Below are 13,577 nucleotides of genomic sequence, written 5' to 3' on the forward strand. Positions count from 1 at the left end.
TGAAATCTGTACTGAAGATTATCAAATCTACTGACCAGCATCATTCAATAGGTAGCTCAGAGGAATAATAACTTCTCAAGATCAATGACACTTCTTTCTCAGAAGTCATCACTGAAAGAGCCAGTTATCACGTGACCACGTGTTAGGGATTCGGTGATTGAAGGACGAGTGGGTCCATGTCCTGTCTAAACGTGTCAGTCACACTGCTGATTAGATACACACGGTCAAACAGTCAAGAATTCAACCACTAACGGAAAGGTGGCGGGTTTGAAACTCTCTGAGTATTGTGAGACGCGCAATGATCGTGATCCCGAACAAGGATGAGAGAGGATGATAGGATTTCTCGGTTCGTCAGCATACATTAACTTTGCCAGGATGGGATCTTTATTTAAAATCAGCAAATCTCACAATACCATCAACTTATTAGGTATTCCGTGTGTGTAATCTGGAATATTGGAGAAACTTCAGTGGCGTACCTTCATTACGGTTATTGTCCCCCGAGAACACTGCCAGGATCATTTACTCGGCAATTAGCACCAGAAAATGTTGGAAACTAGGCTAAATTCTGCGTGGAGTTAATGGATAAGCCTAGCATCACATCGATTTACAAGTTGATGGAGCGAATCCAGTAGCCTCAAGCGCCCACCCCATTCGCCAAAACGAAAAGTATGAAATTGTCTCGAACTGACCAGAATAACTCTAGTACGTTAAAAAGTGAAGCATTGGGCCAAGCGACGGGCCCCGTAGATATTCAAATCTCCTGGATTGTTACAAAGAGCCGAATATTTGTGGAAATATTAGATATCCTTGGAACCGATAATGCACAGAGATATACGGAACTCTAGCACCGGGCAGCGAGTTCCGGATACCTTATGCTTGCGGAAATAGTCAGCAGTTTCTATCATTTTGCCTGAATCTCTCAAGTACTTTTTCCGTTTCCTCAGCACTCATTTAGTTTTGACGAAAACTCAGGTGTGTCCCAGCTGATGCGCTTGTTCATGATATTCTCCAACTGAATGTCCTGCACAAGCATAGTACTATAGTTAGTTTGGGGGCTGTCCATTGTCCACGCCTATCCGATGAGCCTTGAGAAGAGCTAAACCAGTCGTGGACTGTGAAAACAAGTCGTTTTATGTTAAAACAAGGGAAGCAGTTAACCTCAGTGGTGAGTGGTCGAACGTAGCGCAGCATCAAGTAAATTTTATGAGCAGCTTGCAAATCAATCACACAAATAATTCATATTTTTCCATTATATGTCCGGTGCAAAAGACAGGGCTGTTCCACGCACACCGTTCTACGGTGTTTTGTTACCAAATCGAAAAGATCCATGAAAGGTCTTAACTATTGAAAGGTCTGGCTTTGAGTAGACACAAGATGTTGGCGACTATCCTACCCAGTACAATATTTGGGCACATTAATTTAGTATTGCAACGGAAAAAAAGCAATTGGAGACGGATCACCATACTAGACAGATCCTGAGGTAACATGAAGTCCCCAAGGATTTGAACGGCACAGCCCGTCCCAAATGAGCCATTTTCCTGATGAAAAATTGCAGGCCACCATCGTCCTCCAGTAAACTTGTTAGTGACAATAGTCCAGTATTGGTATCCGAATATAAAGTACATTCAAACCAAAAGTAAAAACGTGCCCATCTTGAGTAGTTGCAGTTTGTCAGGCAAACAAAACAATTTCTAATTTTGCACACCCATGGTCTCTCTAGTGGCCTGACGGCTCGATTTGAAAGTTTTCCGGGATTGCACACTGGACTGGTAGTACAGCCTACAAATGGTCTTTGGGGAATTCCTTCCCCCTTAGTAAAAACCCACACATATTGACCAAATATTTTTAACCGGGTCAGGGCATGCGCTGGTTTGCCGAGTATCGCGTTCGCCTATTGACGAATATATTACCAGGTCCTATCCAGTAAATGTTGCCTTACAGATTTATCCATCTTAGCTCCACATAGGTGAACACAATCCAAAACTTGGGAGTGTGGTTTGGCATTTACTTGGACTGAAGACTGACGAACGTTCTTTTGCGTTCTTGAATTGCCTGGTTAGATTCAACTTTCTGCAATATGTTGGTAAACCAATGTATTTAAAAGTGACTCATTGCTTTCGTTACCTGACCCGTCGCCGACCATAAATGGGGCACATAAGCTTCGCCAAGAGACCTCGAAAAGTGATGAAGTCGGGTGCATTAGGACTAAGAAGTAGCTACTTTCAGTGGCGTCAGAAACGTCAATAGGCGAAATAACACTAGAAGAAGTGGTTCAGACACTGTATAAGAACGAAAACTGAAAACTAGATAGAACAGCCCATTCAGACTTCGCAGTTCAAAACTTCACAAACAGGACCATCCATTACATCCTATTGTGAATTGCAACGGTAACCCCAGATGCCCTCATGCTGTTCTGAATCTACTTCAATGTGATAAGATGACCCGAATTACCACTCCACATGAGATTTTTCAGACGGCCAACCAAGTAACTCACCATATAGATGAGACTTTTGTCAGTTTTTATATTGTTCATCCTGTCACTCGTAGTTTGCAAGAGCTAAGACACCTTCTAGAAAATGTCCCTGGTTGAATAACCGTACTTCCCACCAGGAACACGAAATTATACGAGGTCTGGATTGCTTGTGAACTTCTGCATTTCTCTCCAGATAGCAACCCAATGGGGTCGGTATGGGTTTTTCTGTTTCTCTTGTATCCTAGCACCGTAGGCACTGAGCAATTCTGACAATGTTTCGGCTACGATGTTTCTGATATTTGACGCCATAAGGATATGTTATGTGAATCAGATATTATATCCCATATCCGGTGTGAGTTCATTCGATTTCATGGTAGAACGTGAAACGGTCAATAAATCAGTCAAGAAAATGTTCATATCAGCTGTGCCTACAAGACTGAACGCAGTGATTGTGACTGTGCGTATGTTGGGTACACCGGAAGAAAAGGGAAGGTTCGGGACAACGAATAACACTTTCGGGTTGATCCAAGAAACGGAAGTGGAGCAACCAAACTCGAGCGTGACAAGATTTCACAATGCATGGCCTAGCGCCGTTGGATTGGCAATGGTAGTCTGCACATCCTACAACAAAATCTCCTGCTGCCTTGAACCACCGGCACTGTGATTGGCAGTCCCGATGGTTATCTGCCATCATAAAAAGGTTGTTCGAGCGCGACAGGTGTCACGTGACAAGACAGTTCAGTCCCAGAACCAGGTGCCAAACAGCCGAAAAGCATTACACAAACACATGCAACTACCAGAACACACATTTCACACCACATGTGTGACATTACAGTGGCGAATATTTGGCTGTCAAGCATTGGATTGGTCTTGAATGAACGTGTAGCATGAACGGGAATTCGGCGGTTTGAGTTCATTCCAAAGTGCCTCTCAGTTTATGAACCTCTCAATTTCATGTTTTAATTTCAGTTTTCTGTTACAGAATAAAGACCACTGATCGACCAGAAAGTTTTATTTCACCATAAGTCCCAATGCTTTTCAACCATGAATCCAATTAATCGCACGGAATACTGATTGTCCCAAAATTGGAATCAATTGCCGCTGGTTCTTTTTTCAATGCGGACGAAGCTTTTCCAATGACATTGATTAGCCGAACAATAAAATCCAGCTAAAAATTCTGTTAAAAAATACTGTAGTGGATATTCGGGGGGGGGGGGGGGTAATGAGGCACAGAGCTCCATCCAGTATGTGGATAGATTAGCATAATTAACTGCCCAACCACTTAAGTACTAATGTATTAGTAGATTTAAAAGAAACAATTGTTGTTGTTAGCGAATCTCCCTTCTGATCTGTTGTCAGCGTACACTTGGATAGCCCAGTCGTTCGTACACCATTAAGCAGGACAACGAGCAAACTGTTAGCCCTTGGTTTTCGCTCAGTTTCACTAATGATTTATGTATAAAACCTTCCCTTCGTTGATCACCGATGCAGTCGACCAAAAACAGTGGATCAAGCGAAATATTGTATTCCTGTTCTCATCGGTTCCTTGAGATCCATCCGGCAAACGTTAGTTTTTCTGCTACTCTGGAACACCAACAACTTAGCTGCCAATCTGGACAGAAGCCTTTCAATGTTTCTGCAACAGGATACTGGAGAAGACACGCTAAACAATTAAAGATCTGTTGTCAATACTTCAGGCAATAATCCCACAGTTATCGTTGCCACGCTGCGTTTGTAAAACAAAAAGTACTGTATCCTAGGGAAAGTAGGCGGTGAATGAACGGAGACAGTTTTCTTTCGATAGGACCGCTGGAAGACATCCATATATCGTGAGTCCGTACTGGTAGAAAACCAACAAACCAAGTGGCGTGGTTTGTTGCGAGAACTAACCAAACCCTTCCTTGTCAAAAAAGAATAAATGGATGAGGCATCGATCGTATTGAGTGAAGGGAAGCTTGTAGTCAAGCCGGGTCCAGTGAAGCCTGAAAATTACTAGTAATGTAAATACAGTCGGGACAATTTACATTTAGCCATGGCAACGACAAAAACCGAAGTTCGTGTTGACAAAATTGTTCCTTTTAAACTTTGCCTTTCTTGAAAATCAAACTGGGCATCCTATAGAAAGTTCGTGAAAGTTTTCTGTCATCGCCATCCACAGTAACATCAAATGAGAACACTGGTGCTTCACTGATACACCGGTAAACTGGTACAGTCATTTATTTGAATAAAGCCTTATAAAAGAAAAAGAAGGAAACCAACAACAAAGTGGCCAGTTGCAACCACTGGATATTAAACTCACATAGTTACGAACTGATGCTAGTCTAGTCACCGTACCATAGTAAATCAATGAGTATGGCTTTTGGGATGGCAATCTTACAGAACGCTTATTCATTTGGGATGGCAATCTTACAGAATCGCTTATTCATAGTTCGAACCCCCCCCACACACACAGTACTGATTGGGGCACACCAGCTGTCTACTATTTGTCTGGTCATGTTGGGGCTGAGGCTGGGGTGTGGAGGCATTTTGTTGGTAGGTACCAGATCTAAAGTTTCATTCCAGATCCCATTGAATAGGTCTTACTCAAAAAAGAAGCAACATACGCTCAAAGTCAAGCCTTTTGGATTTTCTGTCGGGTTTGGTAGATATTGACTTCTAGGGGGTTGTTGAAACTAGGCTGAAATTTCCACAGCAATGCAAATTCTATATCGCATTACGAATGGAACTGTTTCGAGACATAAGGTACAGGTTGGGTAACCTGCGGAAGATAAACTACACGGTCGTATGTATACGTATATTTACGTAGATATATATTCTAGCCGCATAACGACTACCGAAAGTATTCAGCAGCAGATGGCAAAAGTTACAAGTAACGATGGACTCAATATCTGAAGACAGATGCCTTTTAAAACGGTAAATAACTGGGATCCTTCCAAATAAATTATGACTGTAACATCATGCTGTTTTATTCAACCAATGGAATAATTCCCTCTGGCCATCTACTGGCCAATAGAGACTTGTCCACAAGTGAGCTACATCCAGTCGTGGTGCCCAATTAGAGACAGAGCAATGGGGTGAATGCCAGCTTATATAAACTTGGTGTTTATGATTCAGAGGCTAGGGTAATACGGCAGCTTGTTAAGAATGAGGAATGAAACATACGGTGAGTTAGCCATATGTATAGTATTTTGCTTGTTGACTAAACCTATTCGAACGACCACAGCTACCCGTGGGCAACTGAAAAGTTGATAATATACAATTGTCATGACGTTGAATGGCACAGAGGAAAGCACATCATGGAGGCTGAACAGAAGTTCTACTCAGAAAAATTTCGCCTCACCTATAACTTCTAACCTATAACACCTAACTCCTATAGCGCCTCGCCTATAACTCACCTATAACATCATTCATCGTCTATTAGAATAACGGTTGATCTTCGATATTACGCACAGGAACTGAGGCCCGATTGAATAAGCTTATTTGACTTGATGACTGTCGTTTTGTACAAGCTTACTCCGCCCATTATTTTAGTCGTGGAGTTGCAGCTGTGACCCGTAAAAGCGTGTCTTAAGTAAATATTTTGTACTTATTCCGTAGTTAGTATGAAGAGGTACACATTCGTTGTAGCGCTCTCATCTTCCGTGACCAGTCAGTGGATTTTTAGCAGCTGCGCATCACTTAACAAGTAATATGCCTCTGTTCCCCAGCGCGTCTGATACGTGAGAATGAGTAATCTTACTATGTACTCCAAAAATATGATAACTTATTAGGTGAAAGTATTGGGAGTGAAGAAGACTGAGGCAAAATAGCTGTATGCAGCGTGCAGAAAAACGTTCACCTCCAAACCCAATGGACTACAGCGGTAGACTCATCTAAATCATGTGTAATGATATTCACCAAAGGGTTATGCACAGAACACTCAGAACAATGTTCAATCTACCAAAGTATTTTTTCGTTATGACAAGTTCACAAGACTGATGAAAACTCTTGAATAGACCATTAGTAATTTTACCTTGTTCAGGACTCGTTAGGGAGGCCTTGTCCAAAACCCAACCTACTTTGAATTCGTATTCCAAAAAGGTTGCAGTTAGACAGTGTTCCGCATGTTAAGATGGTCATCCAGTGCGAACTGAGACTGGTGAGTCCTCGAATACCAGACGTGTTTGGTGAGACCAAAGAGGAAGAAACTAGAAATGGGTTATCGATCGGATTTCAGCAACCATGTAAGTAGAGTCACATCAGACGTAGTGACTATCTTTTTGAGGTCTGATATCTTTGGGCTGCATTCATCTCAAAAACAACGGGAGAAATTCGCTTCTACAACAGCAGAACACATTTTTTTAACCTAAGTAAGATTCATGTAAGTAATCACTAATCAATCTATTAGCTTATGCATTAAATGGGAAATTGGATATGAAAACTTACAGTGTACTGTAAAGATGTGTGTTAGAAATAATCAATCAGGAATGCTCGTCAAGCGCGATTTGAGTTTAATTTGGTCGAGCACTGTTACAGTTAGTGCATTGAGAACATAGCAATCGTACAACGGTTAGGGATTTTCACCTTTAAACCGTCTTCTTTTATAATGGGACTAGGACCGGGTGGAGCGTATTGGACTAGGGCCAGCAAGTACTGCCTAGGTGACCAGCTAACAAGCTCAAAATTTCATCGTTGCAAACTTGAACGTATGAAAATCTGTTGGAAGCTGCTTACACATAAGTCGGCTGCGGGTGTAGTTCCGTCTAGCTTTACTGACGTATCAAGGCTGTGTACAGAACGGAAAGCGGCATCATGTCGAACAAGAGGTGGGTGGCGCACCCATGTTGCCATCACCACTTGAATTAGTTTTGGTACCGTCCTTAATGATTTGTCAACATGCAAACTATTTGCCACTAAACGGTTGGGAACCCCTGTTGTACAGTCAATCACACTGTTTGTTCTGTGATCGACCATTTTTAAAAATGCACTGTGCTACAAGGACTACAAGAGCGTCTAAGGACGGAATCACTTGAATTCGTTGCATCTGATCCTTGAAACATGTGCTACCGATCCAGCCAGTAGCTGCAGGAGTTCACTCACCGCACTGAGTCACGAGACTAACAAGTTCGATCGATTTATACCGAAATCAAATGACCCTAAACTTCCAAGGTCAGTGATCATGCCCTAAACTCACAGCGCTGTGTTCCAATTTGCATTATTTTTCTTACCTTTAGCTGCGCATAAAATGACTGTGCCTTGAGGCTGACGACGAGGCTAGTTTTTGAACCCAGCATTGGTTTTAGCGAGGTTATAAAAAGATGTCAAATTGCTCTGCAGCATCTCGTCAGATTGGATATGCTATGACACCAGCAGCCCTGAAAAAACACAGAAAATATATCTAGCGGAGCGTGAAATTCGCTGGTCCATTATTTTGCTTTGAAAGGGCACTTGGTCTCCCGAAGAAGGAAAAGGCCACATCCGGTTCATTTGAACATCCTAGCACTGGGTTCTGAAGAAGGTTAGGTGGTATGTAATCATGGCATATCAATCAAGAAGGCCGCTCAAGGACGTAGTCGATGTTATACCCAGGTAACAAATCAGGGTGGACGTTCTTTTTGATCTCCAGAATCAGTAGATTCTTAGGTTGCGTTACCTTAGTTCGGTACTGCCAACATTTAAAAAAAACGGTTGAAGCTGTTTTTTCTGGAGGGCCCCACCTACACACTTCTGTGAGCTTCTGGGTGGGTATGTTTTTCGCCATATATCGAGGTACCAGTAGCTCATATCCGTTAATTGGCTAGTGATCAGTTGATATGTTCATCAAGCTAGACAATTAGCTAGTGAGCGTTCTATCACCTTTCAAGGGAGAATAGTTAGCGATTATGAACGCTAGCACTAATGATGCCTCGTATAATTACCCAATGTGTTGTAGGCCACTTCTCAAACTGGGTGGATAGATCAATTGACACCTGCTTATCGGCTAAAACCTAGCTGCACATGGTAAATAGCAGACTTTTTCATTCTTAATATACTACTCATTCGACCGCTGAAAACTCCTCGACATCCCACGACCGATTTGGCCCTTATTGGAGCTCATCAGTTAGGCGTAGTCCTCAAGTTTCCATCAATCACATGTCCTACTTGGATAAAAATTTCCCGAAATTAGCGAAATACTTTCATTTGCGTATTAATTTGGTTTTGACGTGAGACTCACCTGGACCCCAGTTGAAGCCCTCATTCATGTCTTTAACCAACTGAATGTTCTGCACCAGGCCGCCTCATTTTTCCGTTAGTACGATATTCGAGATATCCCGATACGTGTGTAAGCATAAACATCATATAAGACAGATTCAGCTGGCATCCAAGTGAGTCTCCCCGTCAAAACGAACACGGCTTGCAAATGAGTGTATTTCGCTTTTTCCATTCTTGTTCTTCGTCCAAATCTACCGTTGCATCAGCGGAAAAGAACCTATTAAAATCTCGATTTGTCCGCAATTTGAGCGTACAGCTCCAGAGGAGTATGATTTTGGCCGACCTCGATATTGTGTTCATTGAGAGAGCGTGTGAATTGTACTGGTATTTCAAAATTGAGGGGTGTTGCGCTCCAGCTAGAAGCCAAGCTAGGTCGTTCCGTTAAAAACCGTCTGAAATTCTCAAGGGATTTCTCATAAGTCCGTTTAGTCTACTGCGCACTTCCTTCTGTTCTCTGCGAGGTTGATCAGCACTTCCTCCCGAGGGTCTAAAATCTAATACCATTCAATAGAAGAGGCGGTAGGAGAGTGTGCATAAAATACATAGGGTTTAGTTTAGGCAAGACAATCGCTAGATTGCTCATCATCTTACTTCACAATGTCGTTTCCGACATCGTAGTCGCTGGGTCACCTCTGACACGAAATCCCTAAATACCACAGAAATACCAGTGTCCTACCAAAGACTGGTTCCCATATTTATGTACGACTTCTGACTTCCTTTGCATCAAATCAGTGCAAGAGGAGAAGCAAACAAGCTCGGTGGCCAAAACCTTAAGCTTATAAAAGCGAGGTTCCATCTATGTGCACGACGAGAACACCGAAGTGTCTGTCATACTACTCACTCGGTGACAAGAGATTAGTCAGCATTTCGCCGTCTTAATTTTGCTGTAGACTGGACAATGCAATGGACATTCTGTGACTTACAGCACATCCTCCTATGCGCATATTTTAATATTACAGATTCTGAATAAGCGGGGACATCATCTTGATAGGCGAAGGTGATCTTAACTTCCGGCCAAACATGGCCGGGTCTATTTTCATAATACTAACCAACACTAGTGAAACCAGGTAGTCTACAACGTGCAATAATCTGATAAACCTATTATCTCTTTGAGACTTGTGGATAATTTGAAAACACGGGGTCAAGTACAGCTCAAAATGGTCAAACAAAATACCGAGTACGGAGATCATCCGAGTTAAAGGTCTTGTTGAGCTGTGATCAGGTTCAGTTTGGGCACCCAAGTTTAAAGTGCATGTACGAAAGCCGATCGTGAATTAGAAAGGAAAAATGAATCGATCTGTGACTTTTGTCTATCCTGCATTGTCGTAGCAATGAAGGAATCGTGGACATCAAAGAATAATATTCTGTCAAGATGCCTCCATGTTCTAAGCAATCATAATCTAATGGAACATCGCTAACTAACGTCTTACGAGACCAAGATAGTTGGTCTTTGGTTTGTTCGTTGAATTAGACAATTTGGTTACAGGTTTTCATCTTCAGTCACGGAGATACCATAAGTGCTGTGTTAGGGAGAGAAGCATGGCACTGCGTCAGCCGCTGTGAGCTGAGTAGCGGTGAGCGATTTAATATAAGTGGAGTCAGCCGTGGTACCACTAAACAATCCACACGCAATGGTGCACTGTTACGCTCCGCTGCCGAACAACCTGCCAAGAATGTCATTCCGATTTGTAATAAAAAGTTTCAAGCCAAAATGTCTGGTTCATCGAATAAACCAAAAACCTTCTACGCTATCAGCATACTTCTCAAGATAGTCAACTAACAAACTTAAATCCGCACCCGGCATTCGGTTCCAATGCGGTTTTGTAATATTGAAGTTTCGGATCAGTTTAAGGCCTTTGCCAAGGGGATTAGAGCTGGATCTTCAGGTGTGCACAAATCATTTCCTGCTACCCTTTCTGAGCTGTTGCCTTACGCAGCATGATTGATGCTAGCTAGTTGAATTGTAATTTATGACTTTAATGAGGTCAGAGCCTACCTCCACTTTTATTATCATCAGCACTGCGGTCATCATCCTTACCACTGATAACCGAACCAGCATAGAAATTGGTGCTTTCCTTTCATACAACAACACCAGCTAGCCTTATCATACAGACAGGAGCGCTGTGTGCATGTGTGTGTGTGGTTTTCCGATCAAAGGTACGATAACACAGTGATGTTCTACCCTTCCTATTGCCTATCGTTTTTGCTGTTTGTCGCACGTGAAGCGAACGCTTGACCATTCCAAGGTGAGAAACTCGAGACGAATACGTGAATATATATCCTTGATTGGCGACCAGTAACGCTTTACAGAAGTGCGAATTGTTGATCTAAGGTGAGACTGATGTCACTGCACTACATGTTACAGTGATATTGATTTGACCGTAATAAGTATTCTGAAGTTCAGAGAGGCACATAGATACAGACTGTGCAAGTTCATTTTTAACAGAAGTCTTCAGTAGTGTCTCGGAGACCCAGCACTAGGAGCCCACTGTTTACAGGTATCTGCACCGATTTCCTGCCGATCTAATCAACCTCCTTACTCCATGCGCTACTTCATGATCTTTACTCCGTTCATGTACTTTCGATCTCCACTTGTTTTGCTAATTGTTCCCGCCACTCACCCCGCCGGAAAGGTCGTCCCGCCGACACTTGAGTACTCACATGATATGTGTGTGTGTGTGTGTGTGTGTGTCTGTACGCAGCTGACTTACATATGCGTGTTCGTGCCTCATTTGCTGAGCCTGACTTGACTCACTTTCTCATGAGTTCCGTGTGATCGCACAGACAATCAGCTTCACGAGACCGTCCTCGGAAGGGACGACTGCAACCCAATTTTCCGCTCACCGCTGTTTCGTGTGCGGAAGTTGACACGGCACTGTGCCAGTCAGTGACAGACTTGTGCACTTGTTGATGAAACGAACGTGAACAATTGGGGTTCGTTGTAAAATGTGTTTACCTTTGTGTAAATAACACCGTAGAATTGCGAACTCAATTCTTCCTTTTGATATTAGAGATTGTCGAAACAACGTGTCACTCAAATGTCCGTAACGGGAACTTCAACAGTGGTCGTCAAAGCTAGTAGCAATATAGACGCTGACTACTGGTGCTCCGATGCCACTTCAGTTTAATGTAGCACTGTCAGTGTAGATAGGATAGTAAGAAATCACAGATGAATAGTAATCTATGTTATTGGTAAACCTCCTCTTGATGAATGGTATCCTGGCAACCCATCGCCACCATAGCTTATCGCGCTGGATTAACACTACAGTAGAGCATCCACCGCGTCAACAGCCACTTCTTTTCTATTCGTCTCGTTGCATATTTTTTTCAATACTGAACATCATATCCCAACCAACAGAGGTCACACCTCACAGCATTTAAGGGGAGCATGCACATGGCCAATAAACCTCCCTTTAAATTCATTACTTGAAACCTTCGTCTCACCTAGGTCAACAGTCTAATCACCTGTAGTGATATATTGGACCAAGCACCACAACTTTAATAGCGGTAAATGTAAGCACGACACAAGAAGTATCAAATCTCCGTGCGGGCCTCACTACTGAGAAGCTTACGATGATAACATAATGCACTGTCTTAAGTTGAAAGGGAAGATGATGTTGTGGGGGTTACTTGAAACTTGCCAGGTTCGGGGCAGGTATACTGTCCTGAGAACCGAAGGTTTCTCGTGACGACAGTGAGCCTCACAGACACCGTGGCCAACCACTGGCATCCTTTACCGAATGACCTCAATTGCCTTTGCTGGTGTTTATGGAAAAGCACTCATGATGCTGCTTCTCAAGGGTCCGACGACCAATTAATTGGACAAATCTTATGAGGACAGTATCACAGACAGATGAAAGCGCCTCCCGTGCTGTCGGTTCTTATCCCTATCGTATTGATGAACGTCAGCAATAGGCAACCACCAGTTTTCTTTCCAATTCAATTTTTCTTTCGAGGCAAACTTTGCCAAGAATGGTAGTTTTTTGAATGCACACTAGATCCGCGATATTCCCTCCTCCTTCTCTACTGTAGTTTAATGTTCTTTCCCCATTTTTGTCCATGGGTTGCAGGGACGCGCTCAAAATTGTCCTCAATGTAAACGAAGATGATCGTCATTATGTAAAAACTGATCCTGTTCACTGAAATTGTTCCCTAAAACCACAAGATGATGCGCTGCTATCGTACCATAGAAGAGTTCATCCTGCAGGTGAAAGCAATCTGCACCGAAGGATTCGATAAGATCTGTCCCACATTTATTGGTCATCTTCAGCATCGCGAATCCAGCGGGTTTCGAAGGCACGAGCCCCCAGGTATGGTGATGCTTCCAAGTAAGGAAGAAAGCGCTCTACAGTGCTTCTCAGCTTTTCAGCCTAGACTTACTTCCGTTACAGGATAAAAAGTCTAACGGAGCCTCCAGCTCCCCTTATAATGTCAACAATTTAAATGTAGAGAAAAGGAGAGATACTTTACAAAATCATTAGAAATTGCAACAGAACCTCCATCCTGTTACTGAAGCTAATCCATGCTGAAAAGCCAATAATCACTGTACAAGTGTTGGTATCACTCGAGGAGCCCACTAGCACGTGACCACGTGTTGTAAATTGTATGGCCCCATATCCCATCTATGTGAGGATTGGTTATACTGGTGACCATCTGCTCGTAGTCGAACGGTTAAGTGCTGAAAACTATTAGCCGGGAGGTTACTGATATGAGACTTCCTGGAATTTTTTGAGGTGCGCGCTGCTGATAAGGATGAAACAGCTGTAAAGTGCTTTTTGGCTTCCCAGCATAGACTGGGTTCGATTGCATCACCACTTCCACAACAATGTGCGCTATAGAATCCAAGGCTAAAGCGTGCTATCAAAACTGTAGA

This window comes from Opisthorchis viverrini (assembly GCF_000715545.1).
Source record: "Opisthorchis viverrini unplaced genomic scaffold opera_v5_59, whole genome shotgun sequence".
In the NCBI taxonomy this organism is placed as follows: domain Eukaryota; kingdom Metazoa; phylum Platyhelminthes; class Trematoda; order Opisthorchiida; family Opisthorchiidae; genus Opisthorchis; species Opisthorchis viverrini.